At 46.8% G+C, this 18,598-nt stretch overlaps 1 protein-coding gene across 1 annotated transcript in view; it reads right to left on the bottom strand.

Moving 5' to 3' along the window:
- VAT1L (vesicle amine transport 1 like) overlaps positions 1-18,598 on the bottom strand; it is a 163,046-nt gene that overhangs the window by 17,351 nt on the left and 127,097 nt on the right. The window lies entirely within an intron of this gene.

Genomic DNA, 18,598 nt, shown 5'->3' on the forward strand with positions numbered 1-18,598 from the left:
GGAGGGAGGGGGCGATGTCCTGTGCATCACACGATGTTAGCAGCATCTCTGGGCTCCACTCATTGGATGCCTGGAGCACTGAGTAATGAAAATGCCCCCGGACACTGCCTAACAGCCCCTCCAAAATCACCTCCAGCTGAGACCAACCCTCACGTTCAAGCACAGACACCTGCCTTACTGTGAGACCCCATGACACCTTGATTGGGGACGTGCCCATGGAGCCTGGGTTCTCCTCCATCCCCGGGGCCAGAAAGGATGCTTGGTCTGGAGCAGGTGGTTGGCAACAGGATATAGCATGGCCTCTGACCTCAAAACACCTATTGGTTATGTCAGGTTTTTTTCCAAGTGTGGACCGAAGGCTGCCTGGATCAAAATCATGAAGTGAAGCGCGGCTGTAAAAAAGTGATGTGTTGGCCTCCGCCTAGAACTGCTGATTGAGAATGCAGAAATGGAGAGGCCCTTCACATCCTGGGGCTCTGTGGTTTTAGACCCCTGGACTTAAATTGTGCTTTATGTGATAACTATCAACTGCCCCACCATGAGTCAGGCTCTGTGGTTGGCTGACTCATGCAAGAGATTAGAAAAATCAGCCCTTTAAGAGGGAGGGTGGGTATTTTAATACCTGGATAGTGCCTATTAAATAGGCCTGCGGCTTAAATACTATTGCATGTGGGAAAGTGGGAGAGAGACACAGCTACAGATCCTCTCATTCTGGGGCCACTGAGAAGGAATCACTCCGGCTTTGGTTGTGTGCGCTTGTGCAGTCATCAAACAACTTGGTTTCTGCTCGCTGCATTCAGAAAGCTTCAGAAAATTGTTAAAGCCACTCACTGTCTCTCTGTGGCCCCTCAAAGGAGCCAGCAGCTGAGTTTCATCTGCTTATGGTTTGAGGGGAAGATCTCTGTGGAGGTGAAGTCATAGGATGTGTGCGCAGACGTGAGAATCAACAGGTTACTCAGGCAACCCGAAGCCCACGGTGCAATGAGCCTGATCTTATTGCCATGTGAGCAGAAAAAAAAAAAACAAAACCACAAGCAGAGGTGCATGCTGGAAATGCAGTGGGAGGCTGGTTTCATTTTGCAAACGCAGCAGGATCTAGTGTGACCCAAGGGCTGGTGGGGATTCATATCTTTGAATTAAGAATCACAAACCTGGAGTTCCCGTCGTGGTGCAGTGGAAACGAATCTGACTGGGAACCATGAGGTTGAGGGTTTGATCCCTGGCCTCGCTCAGTGGGTTAAGGATCCGGCGTTGCTGTAAGCTGTGGTGTAGGTCACAGACATGGCTTGGATCTGGCATCACTGTGGCTGTGGTGTAGGCTGGCAGCTAAGCTCTGATAAGACCGATAGCCTGGGAACCTCCATATGCAGTGGATGTGGCCCTAAAAAAAAAAAAAAAAAAAAAAAAAAAAAAGAATCACAAACCTGTCTGGTGAAAAGAAAGAACAGAGGTAAGAACTTCCCGCTGTGGCACAGTGGGTTAAGAACCCGAGTGCAGCAGCTCAGCCCACTGCAGAGGTGTGGGTTCCAACCTCTGCCTGGTGCAGTGGGTTAGAGATCCAGTGTTGCTGCAGCTCTGGTGTAGGTCGCAGCTGCGGCTTGGATTCATTCACTGGTTGGGAACTTCCATATGTCGTGGGTGCGGCCATGAACAAAAAAAAGGAAGTCCAGAGATAAAACCGTACTTGGCGAGCACTACAACGGAGTAAATGGACTAGAACCTGGCAATCATACCTTGACACATCACACCCAGTCTACAGGGAAATTGATCATTCTTTTCAATTTTTAAAAAATTACGAGATGTGAACGCATGGGGATGTCTGGGTAGGGTACTGGTTTCCTAGGTGGTGCTGGAACAAAGAACAACAAATCATGTGGCTTTAAAAAAGAGGAATTTGTTCTTGCGCAGGTCTGGAGGCTAAAAGTCCAAAAGCAAGGTGTCAGAAGGATCAGTTCCTATGAAAGCCTCTGGGGAAGAATATTTTCTATGCTCCTCTCCTGGCTACTGGGGGTTGCTGGCAATGCCTGGTGTCCTTGGCTTGGCATCACATCCCTCCAATCTCTGGCAGTCTCCCTGTGTTTCTGGGTCTCTCCTTTTCTTGTAAGGACATCAGTCACACTGGATTCAGGGCTTACCCTCGTCCATTATGATCTCATTTGAACTTGACTCTGCAATGCTGCAATGTCGAAATACACCTGCAATGGTGCTCCTTCCAAATACACTCGCATTCTAAGGTGGGGAAGGACATGAAATGATCAGGGCAGGGGTGGGGGGCGGGAGGGGCGGGAGGGTTGTGGCTCTCCAACCCAAGACAGGTCGTAACACCCTTAATTTTTTTCTTTTTAAACTTCTTTGAAAATTATGAAATAAAACACATGTAGAAAGCGACACAAAACAAACACCTAGTTTGTAAGCACTTAGATCAAGAAATAGAACTTTGCTGGACATCTCCACAACCCCCCATGTATTCTGTCCCAGTCTCAAGACGACCCCCCCACATCCTCTCGTCTACCCCAACTTTGAGAGTGATCACGTCCTTGCATTTCTTGAGTTTTTCGCCTAACTGTACATCCCTAGGCACCATAGTTTTGTTTTGTCCATTTAAAAAATACGTCCTCTCAAGTCCTTTTAAATCCGTAGGTTGTCCTTCTGTTTTGTTGTTGTTCCTTTTGCAAGCCCAGATTGTTTGGTGGTGATTTCTTCCCACTGTCTGGATTTTGTGCTCTGCAGACAGCAGGTGCCGTCCTGCATGGCCTTTGTGCTCTGTATTTCCTCCAAGTTGGTAGGAGGTTTGATCAGACTCACAGGATTCCTTTGCCCAGACCACAGGTTCTGGTGTGTCCTCTGAGAGACACACAGTGGCTGCCTGGCCTCTTTTCCTGATAGCCACTGACTGCCCAGACCATACATTTTTCGGGGGTTGTGAAACGGTGCTGTTCTAACAACGTGTGATCATTTATCAGCTGCCATAATTTTAAAAGGAGACACACCCCTTTATCCATGAGCTGATTACTGTGATAAAGAGTTTATATAGGAACGGGAGGCTAACTCACTGATTTTTTTTCCCTTATATTTATTGGTAGCAACAGCCTTTTAAAAGAAGCGAAATGAAGGAACCTGAACAAAGCTTGATGGGTAAACCCCTCACTGATTGAAGAGTCACTATTTCTGATTTGATATTTAAAAGGGAAAAAAATTGGAGCAAAACTTGTCCATCAGGAGGAGGATGGTTAAGGGAACTAACAATTCTTACTGACATGCTGAGGAAAAAAGTAACTGTATACTCCGTGCGGTCACATCCATGTAGAATATATGTTAATATAAATAATAAATGAGTGTGTGTCAGCACAACCACCGCGGCTATTTCTGCAGTAGCGTTATGGCTAGTTTTCACTTCCTCCATTAAACTTTTTCTGTTTTTTTATTTTTACGTCTCTTGAAGGTAGGAAGGTATACCTTATTTTTAAGAGTATGACGGTATCATTGGTATACATACATAAGAAGCTGTGTGTAATTAATGGTTACCACTCAGTGAGCTGGGGGTAAGTGTACATGCATGAAACCACCGCCATCACCAAGGCCATAAATGTACCCATCACCTCCCAAAGTTGCCTCTCACCCCCTTTATTAGAGTTATTCTTTTGAGGTCAGATCAATGAACACAGCCATCTTAGCACGTGTTAAGTATGCAGTACAGTGAGCTGTGGGCTCTGTGCTGTGTTGCAGATCTCGGGAACTTGTCTTGCACACAATTTTCTTCTCTTTGATCGCCTCCCCCCAGCACCCTGGCCACCACCACTGTACTCTCTGCTTCTGTGAGTTTGACAGTTTATTTGCTTTTTGGTTGTGAGGGTCTCAACTGCTGCCTACGGACGTTCCCAGGCTAGGGGTCAAATCACAGCTGCAACGGCTGCCCTGCACTGCAGCCACAGCCACGCAGGATCCGAGCCATGTCTGTGACCTACACCACAGCTCACGGCAACGCCAGATCTTTAACCCACTGAGTGAGGCCAGGGATCAGACCCGCATCCTCATGGATGCTGGTCAGGTTCTTAACCTGCTGAGCCACAACAGGAACTTTTGACATCGCTGGTTTAAATCCCACCTGTAAGTCAAATCATACTTCCTTGTTTTTAAAAATGTCCACACGGAGCATGTGTAGAGTGAGTTTCAAAAGGGATGGCAGGTAAAGCACCAACTCCGCTCTGATCATCACGGTATTTGGCTAAGGGAGGTTACAGAGCAGGGATAGAAGGAAGCCCACAGGTGGGGCGGTCTGCAGCCCTTCACAGTGACTCCAAAGTAAAATGAACCACCAGCTATATATGAGAGAAGACAGGTGCTGTCATAATCGGCAGCCTCACGGACAAGTGTCTTTTCTGGGATGTCCCATCAGAGGCTGTCCCATCACGGGATGTCCATCACAGGATGCCCCATCAGTACAACAAAGACAGTGCCTCCAAGAGGACACTCATCATCTCACACCTCCTCCCCTCCCTTAACTTACTCTCTCTGAGCCACCAAAATCTAAACTTGACCTTTAATTGCAAAAAGCCCCTCCTGCTGCGGCATTGAGTCGGCTGGACATCTTTGCTCTCATCTCCTTGTGTGTGCTGCCTCCCCTCTCCATCACTCTGCAGCTCGAGACCCCATCACTTCCCTTCAGGATGATGTTTCCAGCCTCCTATTTGGCGTCCGAGGCTCCCGTTTCTCCAGTGTGCTCTCCTCCTACTGCCAGGGCTGTGATTATTGACCAGTGTTGTTGTTGTGCATCTTTTTTTTTTTCCTTTCTTTTTAGGGCCGCACTCGTAGCATATGGAAGTTCCCAGGCTAGGGGTCAGATCGGAGCTACAGCTGCCAGCCTATGCCACAGCCACAGCAATGCCAGATCCGAGCTGCGTCTGCAAACTACACCACAGCTCATGGCAATGCCGGATCCTTAACCCACTGAGGGAGGCCAGGGATGGAACCCACAACCTCATGGTTCCTAGTCGGATTCGCTTCTGCTGCGCCACTCTGGGAACTCCTGTTGTGTGTCTTTCGTGTCCAAATGCTTGGGACTGTGCTGTACTGTAGATTCAGTAGCAATAATGATAATAACAGTGCTTTTAATGGCTAACAGTGTTCGCTTAGCACTCTAGCTGGGCATGTGCAGAGCGTCAAGTGATTTCTGTAGCATACTCTGTTCCTCATTATAACCCTATGATGGATGTGCCATAATTATTCTCATTTTACATATATAGAATGTGAGGTTGGGGGAGGTTAGTTAATCTGCCCAAAGTCACACAGTACGTAGAAGAACAAGGATTTTTACCTAGACTGCTTATGCAATACTGGCAGATGAAATAATAGCACGTCAAGGATTTGCCTAAATAGTGGGGGAGGGGAGCAACAAGGGAAACAAATTGGCCAAATATTCATTGCTCTGGAGGCTGCATGATGGGTATGTGGCTGGTGGGAGTGGGAGGGAGGTCAGTATTCTGCTCTTGCTACTTCTGAACATGTTTGGAATTTTCCAAAAAAAAGGTTATAAAATGTAAACTTTGAACTTTGTTCTCCAAACAACCATAACACCCCAATTTCAGCACCCACATCCCCCGCTGTATGTTTGATGCTGATGCGCAAATGAAGGGTCTGGGTTCCTTAGATGAGTTCTGGAGAAGGTCAAGGTGTTATTCTCTCTCCCCAGATAATGTATTCCTGGAGCTCTCTGGCAGCGCAGGGGGTTAAGGATGCAGCGTCGCTGCTGTGGCACAGGTTCGATCTCTGGCCCGGGAACTTCCGCATGCAGTGGGTGGGGCAAAAAAAAAAAAAAAAAGTATCCTTTTCAGCAAATAACCCAGCTTTGCCATGGTAATAACTTACAGTATTGAACACGTAAGGCGCCAGGCAGCATTCAGGGAAATGAATGTAGCCCCTTCCCCAGACAAGCCCCCAGGCTCCCAGGGCGGGGACACCCGCCACCATCGTGAGTGCGTGGGAAGAGCCACATTCTAGGCATGAATGAAGAGGCGTGCGAGCCCAGGGGAGGAAATCACTCAGTTTAGGAAAAAAAAAAAAATAAAACATAAAAGGCATTTGCCCGAGGCTTTTAAAGGAGGGAGGGGTTTTCCAGGAAGAGAAACTGCATGTCTAGAAGGCCTAAGGGGAAGCAGTGGCTGGGGCAGGAACCAGAGCCTTAGTGAGGGGCCGGGTGCTGTGTACCAAGCTGTGTACCACTGTCTTTGATGGGGGCCGGGCACTGTCTTCGCTTGGACCTGATCAGAGCTGTGTCTTGAGAAGATGCCCCAGGAGAGATGCTGGCAGGTGGGGCAGGGGATGAGGAGAATGGGGAGACCAGTGAAAACTGGGAATTAGGGGGTGCTGGTGAGGTGCGGCCCTACAATAGCAAAAATAAATATAGATGATGTGCAGTGTTGTATCCATTTCTGCTGTACAGCAAAGTGACCCAGTCATACATATACATACATTCTTTTTCTCATACTATCTTCCATCAGGTTCTATCCCCAAAGACTTATCCATGCTAAATGTAATAGTTTGCATCTACCAACCCCAAACTCCAAGTCCATCCCACTTCCTCCCCTCTCCCCCGTGGCAACCACAAGTTTGTTCTTTGGAACTGATGGGATTCAATGGTGGGATATCCAGATAGGTAGTAAATTGCACCTGGCCTCTGAGATCCTTTCAGGCTGTTGGGAAGTCATAGAATTCCCCAAAGGGGAGAAGGATCCTCTAAGGAGACCAATGTTGTGAAAGAGTCTCCATCAAGCAGAGGAGATCTGAGGTAATCTGTCTTAGCTTCGTGCATTTTAATTAGTACTGGAAATAGGTGACTTTGCTAGCCCTGGAACCTTCCTTCTGTTGGCGTCTGTGTGACTCTAAAGCCAAATTTTTCATTATCTCTGCCCCTTTGCTGCGGCGCGGAGGGGCGGGATGGGGGGGGTGCGGTGGTGGCGGCGGGGGGCGTGGCTAACCTTTTCCGCCCTCCGCCTCCTTGGCTTGTCTGTCAGCTGAGTTTTTTTTCCTCTAAGCCCTAAGGAGTATCTATTAGCCTCGAGGTTGCGTTGCCACGGCAACGACATGACAAACAGGCTCAATATACAGAGGAAAAAAGTCAGCAGATGGGGGAGGTTTGTCTTCCAGCCTCTTTCCTTGCCCGCTCAGGGGACCCCTGCCTCAGTGGACAGGACCACATGTAGGGTACAGAGTGGCCACGCCATTCCTGTTCCAAACCAGGGTTCACAGGTTGGTCGCAATGACCCTGGGGCGGGGGTGGGGGCTTTTGTACAGTAGTCAGACCTTCTGAAGTCATGGGGGAGGGTGGATCGGGGAAGATAAAGAGTTTGGCCGAAGTTGGGGAGGTGGGTTCTAATTCACTCACACTAATACAACATTGAGGTCATAGCCACACCAAGCAGTGTAGGAAATGCTTGAAGAATCTTTATGAAGTTCTGAAAACACCTTGTAATGTCTTAAAAATTCCCTGACCTAGTCATTCCACTTTTGAGAATAATATCCCAAGGAAATAGCCCTACATCTGGAATAGTAATGAGGAAAAAACATTTATATCCAAAATATTTATTGCAGCTGTAACAATAAAAATAAAAAAATAACCTAGATGTCCAGGATCAGGGGAAAAGCAGACTAAGCCCTGATATACTCATTTACTGAAATAATATGTGGCCTTGAGAGTTAAAATGCTGAAAGGTCTAACAGAGAGGGAAAAAAGGAGTCTGCAAATTTTTTTCCAGCGTGACTATGATCTCTAAAAATGTTAAACTCCAAACAAAAGAAAACCAAAAAAACCCCCCATGTGCACAAAAAGAAAAATATTGGAAGGAAAAAGCAACAAAACATACACAAGGATTATTGCTAGGTGATGGGAATATAGATGATTTTTTTCTGCCCTTATTTTCCTTTGAAGGGGCATATTTTTAAATGTACACATTTCCTATTGGAAGAAAATAATTTTTAGTGGTTTTAGTGTTTTTCTTTTCTTTCTTTTCTTTTCTTTTCTTTTTTTTTTTTTTTTTTGTCTTTTTGTCTCTTTAGGGCCACACCCTCGGCTTATGGAGGTTCCCAGGCTAGGGGTCGAATCAGAGCTGCAGCCACTGGCCTACACCATAGCCCCAGCAATGCCAGATCTGAGCAGTGTCTGCGACCTACACGACAGCTCACAGCAATGCCAGATCCTTAACCCACTGATCGAGGCCAGGGATTGAACCTGCATCTTCATGGTTTCTAGTTGGGTTTGTTAACCACTGAGCCATGATGGGAACTCTGTGTTTTTCTTTTTTAAATTTATTTTTTGTCTTTTTTTTTTTTTTTTTTCTTTTTTTGTCTTTTTGCTATTTCTTGGGCCACTCCCGCGGCATATGGAGGTTCCCAGGCTAGGGGTCTAATCGGAGCTGTAGCCGCTGGCCTACGCCAGAGCCACAGCAACGAGGGATCCGAGCCGCGTCTGCAACCTACACCACAGCTCACGGCAACGCCAGATCGTTAACCCACTGAGCAAGGGCAGGGATCAAACCTCAACCTCATGGTTTCTAGTCGGATTTGTTAACCACTGCGCCACGACGGGAACTCCTTTTTAAATGATTTTTATGTTTCCATTATAGTTACTTTACAATGTTCCATCAATTTCTGCTAAACAGCAAAGTGACCCAGTCATACATATACACATACATTCTTTTTCTCACATTATCCTCCATCATGCGCCATCATAAGTGACTAGATGTGGTTCCCTGTGCTATACAGCAGGATCTCATTGCTTATCCACTCCAAATGCAATAGTTTGCATCTATTAACCCCCAGACTCCCAGTCCATCCCATTCCTTCCCTGTCCCCCTTGGCAACCACAAATCTGTTCTCCAAGTCCATGAGTTTCTTTTATGTGGAAAGGTTCATTTGTGCCATATATTAGATTCCAGATATAAGTGGTATCATATGATATTTGGCTTTCTCTTTCTGACTTACTTCACTTAGTATGAGAGTCTCTAGTTCCATCCATGTTGCTACAAATGGCATTTTGTTCTTTTTTAGTGCTAAGTAGTATTCCATTGTGTATCTATACCACATCTTCTTAATCTATTATCTGTTGATGGACATTTAGGTTGTTTCCATGTCTTGGCTATTGTGCACAGTGCTCAGTGAATGTGCGAGTGCATGTATCTTTTTGAATGAAAGTTTTGTCCAGATATATGCTCAAGAGTGGGATAGCTGGGTCATATGGTAGTTCTATATTTAGTTTTCTGAGATAACTCCACAGTGTTTTCCATAGTGGTTGTACCAATTTACATTCCCACCAACAGTGTAGGAGGGTTCCCTTTTCTCCACACTTTCTCCAGCATTTGTTATTTGTTGACTTGTTGATGATGGCCATTCTGACAGGTATGAGGTGGTATCTCATAGCTATTTTTAGCTTTTTGAGGACTCTCCATACTGTTCTCCATAGTGGCTGCACCACCGTACATGCCACATACAGTGTAGGAGGGTTCCCTTTCCTCCCCACTCTAGCATTTGTTATTGGTAGACTTTTTTATTGATGGCCATTCTGACCTGTGTGAGCTGGTACCTCACTGTAGTTTTCACTTCATTTCTCTAATAATTAGTAACCTTGAGCATTTTTTCATGTGTCTAGCTGCCATCTGTATATGGAAGAACATAATTTTTTAAAAAGTTCCACAGTCTGGAATCTGCCGTGCTTCCAAATGACTGAGTCAATAGCATCGCCAAGTCCAGGTCCCAGAAGCCCAGCAATTCCTGGAATCTCTATTGTCACAGCAATTCTAGGCACTGCAGGAGCTCCCAAACCAAATGATATAGCGTCCTTGCTGCCATGGATTTGATGGACTAGGTTTGTTAGCTTCTGGATGGTTCCAAAATTGAGCACTCTGAACAGACCAGATCATCTGTATGAACTCACAGCAGACAGGCCTCTCTACCACAGGAAGTCTGTAATATGGCTCATCAGTTTTCACTGCTTGGGATTCCATGCAGGTTTTAAAGAAATTATCTCACAGAGGAAGAAAGCTTGGGAGATCAGGTAGTGTGTGCGTGTGTGCGTGTGTGTGTGTGTGTGTGTGTGCGCGCGTGTGCGTGCACAGGTGGGCTCACGGGAACCTTGCCCCCATGGAGGTCCAATCTGCCTGGGTTGTTTTCCCACTCCCACTGCTCATCTGTCTGCAATCTTGGCAAAAGAAGAGGCAGCCACCCACAGCTGCTTAAGAAACTGAAACAGATCTATAATAATAACGTGGATGAGAATAGCTATTTGAGCTCTGATTACTGTAGACAATATAATAGTAATAGATAGTAAGGCTAATAATGGTTACGCCTATTGCGTACTTACAACATGCCAGCAGTAACTGGCTAACTGGTTTACAGGCATCATCTCCCTTAACCTTCACCTCAACTTTGCACATGGCAGATGCATCGTTTCTACTTTACAGAGGGCAAAACTGAGAACACTGGAACTTAATACTCTCAAGATCACACAGCTAAAAGAAGAGTTGGATTTAAAGATGGGAACCAGGGAACTGAAAATCTGTCCTATCATGACCGTTTAGTCATTTAGTGCTTGTAAGATGTCGAGAATGGGACATCACTGTGATTTGCATATGGACGTTTCCAGGTTAGTGGTTGAATCAGAGCTGCAGCTGTTGGCCTATGCCACAGCCACAGCAATGCAAGATCCAAGCCATGTCTACGACCTACAGCACAGCTCACGGCAATGCTGGATCCTTAACCAACTGAGTGAGGCCAGGGTTGGAACCCGCATCCGCATGGATACTAGTTGGACTTATTTCTGCCGCACCACAGTGGGAATCCCCACTTCGATATTTAATGCTGAGAAAATTGAAGCTCAGAGGTTGAGTAACCTTTCCAGCATCACACCGTTAGAGGGCAGCATGGCTGGTGTCATTGTGACTCCAGAGCCTGCCTCTTCCCCTCTTACAGTATGGTAGCACTGTCACTTAAACGTGGCAAAGAATGTCAGGCAAATATTTCATTTCTAACACAGCATTGGACTCAATACAGAGCAGATGCTTTAAAAGATATGTTGAGGGGATGAGTCAATGACATGTAAATGCTGAGAAAATATGAGCAAGACAAGGTGCCTCCATCCACACAAACAAAACAATCAACCAACTACACAAAAACACCTTTGCATCTATTGAAGGAGTGTGTGCATTAGGTACCAGAGTACCCATCGCTACCCTACGGTTTCAGAGGTTAGAAGAAATACTTCATCCCCTGAGTGACTGGGTTTGCTTTTCCAGAAACCAGGTGCTGCTCCATGGGGCTGCCTTGCTAGGAGGTGTCTCTGAAGGCTGGGTGTGAGGCAGTCACCAGGAGAAAGTGCAGTGGGAGATATGTGGAGATGAATGGAGGGCCTTTGCCATCCTAAGAAGAGAGTCCCTAACCCTGCCTGTGGAGGGTGGGAATTAATGTCAGCCCCCAAAGGCTGTGCCATTCCTTCTCAGGATGGGAACCAAAGTGATGTCTCTAGGATTCCAGCAGAATAAACACATCTTCCAGAGTGATCCAGATCCCTAACTCCTTACAGGGGGGTTTTCAATCTCAACATTAATGACATTCAGGGCCGGATGACTCTTTGCTGTGTGGGGCTGTCCTGTGTATTGTGGGATGTTTAATGCCATCTCTGCCCTCTGCTACTAGATGCCAATAATATCCTCCCAGTCGTGAGAACCAAAAATGCCTCCAAAAAGGGAACCCTCCTACACTATTGGTGGGAGTGTAAATTGGTACAGCCACTATGGAAAACACTGTGGAGATACCTCAGAAAACTAAATATAGAACTACCACAGGATCCAGCAATCTTGCTCCTGGGCGTCTATCTGGAGAAAACCATAATTCGAAAAGATACATTCTCCCCGGTGTTCACTGCAGCAATATTTACAACAGCCCAGACATGGAGACAACCTAAATGGCCATTGAAAGAGGAATGGATAAAGAAGATGTGGTACATATATACAATGGAATATTACTCAGATAAAAAGAATGAAATAATGCCATTTGTAGCAGTATGGAGGGGCCTAGAGAGTATCACACAGGTGAAGTAAGTCAGACGCGGAAAGACAAGTATCATATGAGATCACTAATATGTGGAATCTTAAAAAAATGATACAATTAGATAATTTAAAAAACAGAAGCAGACTCACAGCCTTAGAAAAAAATTATGATGGCCAAAGGGAGGTGGGGGGATAAATTAGGAGTTTGGGATTAACACATACACAGTACTATATGTGAAACAGACAACGAACAAACCAACAATATAGCACAGGGACCTCTACTCAATATTCTGTAATAACCTATACGGGAAAAGAATCTGAAAAAGAATAGATATATATGTGTATGTAACTGAATCACTTTGCTGTACACTTGAAAGTAACACAACACTGTAAATCAACTGTAATCCAGTATAAAATAAAAATTAAACAAAACGGAACAAAACTGCCTCCAGACATTGCCAACAGACCCTGGAGGACAAAAATCTTTCCTGGTTGAGAACCATGGCCACACAGGGAGGCATTGGAAACACGATAACTGGAGTGGGGTTTGTCACTTAACTTGATCCTCCTAGGCTGGGAGGGTCACTGATTGGAGAAAGGGAGAGAGAGGGCTGTGGATGCAAGACTCCTGTTTCCCCAAAGAATTATCTCCTCTTCAAATATTTCATAGGTCGCCGCTGCCATTGCCACTCTGACCTGTAGAGGGCACACCTGTCCTTCACTGTCTGGTTCAAGTATGACTGCAATTTTTACTTAATTATTGAATGAGTTAAGACTTGGTTGTAACATACATGCAGATAAGACTTGGACATAATTATCTCCATTATTTACTCATTCTCCATGAGAAACTCCAACCCAACCAACATTAATCTATCTGACCCTTTCACTCAACAAACATCTACATGGGCTTGCTACCTCCTGCTGGCCTTATGAGCTCATCATGAGGGAGCAGGGAGGGACAAATAGATAAACACACTTACATGCAGAGCACTGGCGCTATTTTGGAAGAATGAAGCAAGCACTGCTGGTACCCCAAGAAGGTGGTCCCTAACTCTGTGTGGACAGTGTGGGTTTTTTTGCAATCCCTGGGGGCTATACTTTTCCATCTCGGGATTGAAATCCAAGGAATCTCTCAAGTACTCCAGTATGATAAATAAGTCCTTGGAATAGCTTTGTCAGTGGTAATCTTGGAGCCGTTGCCCTGGAAGATCCAGCTTTTGTGAGGTCAAGTGGCTCCTCTACTGCCCTCCTGCCCTGTACCTTGACACAGAATATTAAGCCTGAATTCAGTGTGTCTGGTTCTGTGATGGAGGGTGGAGTCATAGTGGGCAATGGAGCTCCAATCCCAGTCTCATCACTTCCAAGCTGGTCATTCAACCTCTCAGAGCCCCAGTTTTCTCATCTGTAAAGTTTCATAAGTGCCAACCTCACGGAATGGTTGTGAGGATAATATGAGACATCAGGGTCAAGCCACCAGCACAAGCCAGGCATATAACAGTAATTCAATAACTAATAGGTTCCCTCCTCCTTGTAAAGACATCCTCTTGGGGCAGAATATTCAATGTCATGGCCAGCAGGGAGATGCCCGAAGCTTTCTGGGGGCTGAACCTTAGGAAAGACCTGGTGGATGAAATGTTTTTGTTTCATTTTTTTTCCCTAGAGTGCTACACGAGTAGACGTGGGGCAGAAGGTATGTTATCAGGAGAGGTAAGAGGAGTTGGGCTGGATGGACAGAGCTTCAGGCACCATAGAGAGTGTTTTTCAGGCTTTAAGAGGCGGAAGAAAGGGAGCTGCACACCTTGTGCTGGGGGATGGTGCATCTGAAGAGATGCAGAAGGGTGATGCCCTGGGTGGGTGGTGCCTGCTCCAGTGGTGAAGGAGAGCCCCACTGCTGACCCAGACCTGGGCTCATCCTAGCTCCACAACTGACCAGCTATGTGACCTTGGGCATGTCCTGTCATCTCAGTGCCCCAAAGCTGCTTTTCTGCAAAACGGTGGTAATCATTATCAGCAGCTGTAGCTCTGGGGGCTTGCATGAGCTGGCAGGAGAATGTGACTTGCCTGGTGCTGTCCCCATAATCCCGAAGTGACTTAAGTGGTGGCTGAATCCAGGAGTGTGCTGGCACCAGCTCCTACGGGTCCAAGAAAGCTGACTGTGCACCTCTTTCCCAATCTCAGTTCAGTGATGTCATGTCGGTTGTTTGAAATCAGTCACAGTGGAAATATTTACACCATGGAAATTGGCAACTGCTACAAATCAGCCTTGACAGCACACACGGCTTGAATTTCAAACTGTTTGGTTTAGATGAATGGGAACAGGAGCTCCTACAGGTAGAAAATAAATGCCAACACACTCAAGCTGCCTCTGGCTTTTCTGCTCCCAGAGGGCCCCACAAGCACACCCCACGAGAGGCTGGGTCTCATCTTCCCAAGATGCCCAACTACAAGGGACTTTTGCTTCATTGAAATACCTCGTCCTAAGGACAAGGAGCGTTATGTTTAAAAGAAAACTCTGTGCGACTTCTGAAAATGGAAGTCGCCATTAAAAGCTAAACGCAGTAGGTCATATGAAAGGAAAATTTTGTTTGTTATAGTCTACCTTGATACCACTGCTTGCCTAAAGACAAAGCTGAAGCCTGCTCTCTCTTTGTTAAAAGGGGAGAGGGCAAGTGTTCTGGAAGTGTGAAAGCACATTAGCTCTTGCCGACCTGACTCTTGATGGAACCAGAGGATACAGAGAGAGCAATGCGAAAGACACACTTGTGGCACTAGATGACTCAGTGGGAGGCTGTTCCATGTTCAAGCCCATGTCATCACATGCGAGTCCTTTTTGGGAAACACTCTATTAGATGATGCTAGAAGATTTGAAGACAGAAAGAAAACCGTTGGTGGTGTTTTAATTAAGCATGGGAGAGTGGCCGGGATGGTGGAGTGGAAAGACCCTGAGCTCACCTCCTCTCACGAGCACACCAAAATCCCAACTATCTGTAGAATAGCTCTTGATGAAAAAGCCTGGAACCTTCCAGAAAAGATTTTCTACAACTAAAGACATAATTTAAGCATGCATGTGTCATTGAGCTGAATGCAAAACGTATTGAGTTTAAAGCTAACAGCAGTGGTAGGTTGAACCTGGCTTGTTCTAGCTCAGGAGAATCAATGGTCGAATTTTCAGGAACTTATCTCATCAGCTGATGGCACTCTGGTGGCTTGAAATTGGCCATGGGGAGGAGGTGGGGGACGTTTTAACTTGAAGGAAATTGATAAATGCCACACATCAGACTGTCCCACACTCCCCAAGATGTGGGCATGAGGACATTCACAAGTGCGTCACCTGTTAGCACTTTCCATGTTTTTTTTTTTGTGTGTGTGTCTTTTTTTCCTTTTAGGGCTGCACCTATGGCATATGGAGGTTCCCAAGCCAGGGGTCCAATTGGAGCTATTGCTGCCGGTCTACACCAGAGCCACAGCAATGCCAGATCTGAGCTGTGTCTTCGACCTATACCACAGCTCACAGCAACACCGGATCCATAACCCACTGAGCAAGGCCAGGGATCGAACCCGCAATCTCGTGGTTCCTGATCTGATTTGTTTCCACTGTACCACAACAGGAACTCCTTCCATGCCATTTTGAACTTGTTTAAACCTTTCTAGGCTATAGCCTTAGATGGCTGGGAATTTTCACCCCCTTTCTCCTGCCTTGGAGAATTTGTGTGGAAAAACTTGAGAATGCTCTGAGGAACATCCTTAAGTCTGATGATCTCATTTCCATTACTGCATCTTACAGAAGAGTGACAGAAACCACTGTGGAGAAATTGCTGGAATTGATTATCGTCTATAACATACACTGACAATCCTTCTTTCCAGCCCACACTCTTTAATGAGCTTCTTTAGTGCTGGTTCTGCTAAATGCTGGGAATTTACAATGCCCTGGGAACTCATCAATTTCTATGGGTGCAATGACTATTAGGAAAACCAACAACAAGAAAAAAACCAAGACATAAGACAATAAATTGAGTGCAGGACTTTTTCTGCCTTCGTAATCCCTCATGTTGTGACTGTATGTTTTACTCCAAGCCTTTCCGTGCAAGTTTGTGGTCCAGAACTTCAATTCCTTTGGTCTTTACTTGCCAAGGAAATAAGACACCGACCACACACCCAGGTCACTTGTTATGGGGGAAGAGCACGGGGCTTTGAAATTAAGCTTCTGTGTGGCTGAATCTGGTTTGTAAGTGTTAGCACTGGTGTGATGGTAAATGCATAACAGCACATTCGTTACCGATCTCAGGGGTGAGGACGGGGAGAGCCCTGATTGGCAGCATTTGCTGATTTCTCAGTGGAACAACTCCCACCGCAGCTGACTGTAATCTACCAGGTACCTTGGAGGGATGCAGAGCACCTGGGCTCTCGGGAGCTGGTGCATGCAGGCTGCAGCTCATACCACCACCAGAACAACATGGCTCAAAGAAATCTCCAGTCCCTTCCAACACTTCAGAGACCTGGTAAGTGCTCAGCCCTACAGAGCGGTGTAGACAGCGTCCACCTTGAAATTAAAAAGCCAGATAATTTACCAGCAAATGGGTTTACTCTGGAATAGCAGAGAACCGTAGTGCCAGGGAACAGGCAAGCTCCGTTGAAAGAGGTTTGGCGGGAGAGACAAGGGAAGGTCGGCTTTTATGAGGTTTTAGCATGAAACTGGGGAAAGTTGTTTTGGAGGAAGAGTTCATTGCAGGAGAAGAAGAGCTCAAGGTTGTGGCAGTTTCTTATTGGCTGCAGGCAGTGGTTGCTGCTGGGGCAGGAAGGGATCTGCTTTTTTCTAACAAGCAAGAGACAGAGTTCCCGGGTGAAAAGTGTCCTGCGTTGCTGAAATAATTCATTATCTTCCGTCTCCCTGCTGGTCATGCTGGCCGAGTGGTCCAGGGCTTCCCAAGTCAGTTCAAAATATTTCACGACAGGTACTTTCCCAGTTACAAGCTTGGAGAGGTGGTGACAGGTTTCAGGCAGCAATGGAAGGGCCCCCCAACCCCTGGGTGGGTGGAGCCTGGGAACCTGGAGGGGCAGCCATGCCTCATGGAAGGAAGGAGCCACAAGTAGGAAGCAGGTCTGGGCAGTCCTGGTGCTGCAGGGGGCAGAGGTCTGAAGCCTCAGGACCCAGGGACACCTGAGCCACTTACCCCTCCCTTCCCATGCCCTCACGTTCCCGCTTTATTCTCCACCTCTTTTTTTTTTTTTTCCCCTTTTTAGGGCAGCACTTGCAGCATATGGAAGTTCCCAGGCTAAGGGTCAAATCAGAGCTGTAGCTTCCAGTCTACACCACAGCCACAGCAACCCCAGATCCGAGGCACATCTGTGACTTACACTACAGCTCACATAGCAACACCAGATCCTTAACCCACTGATCAAACCGGCCAGGGATCAAACCGGCATCCTCATGGATCCTAGTTGGGTTTGTTACCACTGAGCCACGATGGGAACTCCCTGACTCTCTCTTTTTTCCTTAGCATCTATCACCTGTTTGTATAAAGTGAAAAACAATTTGCTTATATGTTTATTGCTTATTTTCCTCCCAACTCCTCCACCCCCACTCAGTAGGAGGTAAGCTCTAGAGAATTTTTTTTTTGGGGGGGGAGGTCCGTTTGGTTCCCAGGTGTAGCTCAAGTGCCTAAAACAACCTGGCAAATGACTGGAATTCAATCAATATGTGTTGCCTCGGGAGCCAATAGGCAAGGGAGAGAGACACAAGACAGCTTAGAGCAGAGGTTCCCAGCTTGGGGAGGGGGTGCACAGTAGGGTCGCCAGGCATCGTAATAGAGTGGAAGACCCCAGACCCATCTCCAAGCTTCCCTTTTGAGTCCCTGGGTTGGATGTGGGACTCAGGAACTGGCCTGGGGTGGTTCACATCTTGAGAGGTCCAGCCTCTGGGGTCCGAGGGAGTGGCAGTGCTTCATGCTCTTGGAGTCACTTTTCCCAGGTGAGGACACAAAGATGGGTAGACCTGCTGGTGGGCACCAGGGTGGGGGGACAGGTGCCATACTGTGGTCTTCTCTCCAAGTGGATTCAGACCCGCTTCCATATCAGCCGCTTTTCCAGTGCCTGGCACCAGCATCCGGCACATCTGGAGGTGCATCAGGTAACCATCCCAGTTTTCAGAGCGACGCTTTTCCTTTTTGGCATGGCCTGCTTTCCCAGTCCCTGGACGCGCGATGCCTTAGCATCTTCCTTCAGGAGCCTGTGGTTCTAGCTCATGTGTCTGGGCGCATTTTATTAGCGACCTGCACCCTCACCTGGCTGAGGCATCTGCCGGTCTCCCCAATTCATATGAATCTAGAGACCCAACTCGCCTCGTTGCAGCCGTCTTTCTCCTGGTTTCAGAACTTGACTCTTTGTCTTCACCGTTGGGCTTTGCCTGGGGCTGGGGGGGCAGGTGCAGCGTGGCAGAAAGAGCAGCTTGCATGACGCTGTGGGAAGCGATGCAGGCTCCTCTTCCTGAACGTTGGGGTCCTGCGCGCATCACGAAGCCGCTGGGAGCCTCAGTTTCTTCAGCTCCAACGTGGGATGTATATTGC

Source organism: Sus scrofa, chromosome 6, assembly GCF_000003025.6.
Source record: "Sus scrofa isolate TJ Tabasco breed Duroc chromosome 6, Sscrofa11.1, whole genome shotgun sequence".
NCBI lineage: Eukaryota > Metazoa > Chordata > Mammalia > Artiodactyla > Suidae > Sus > Sus scrofa.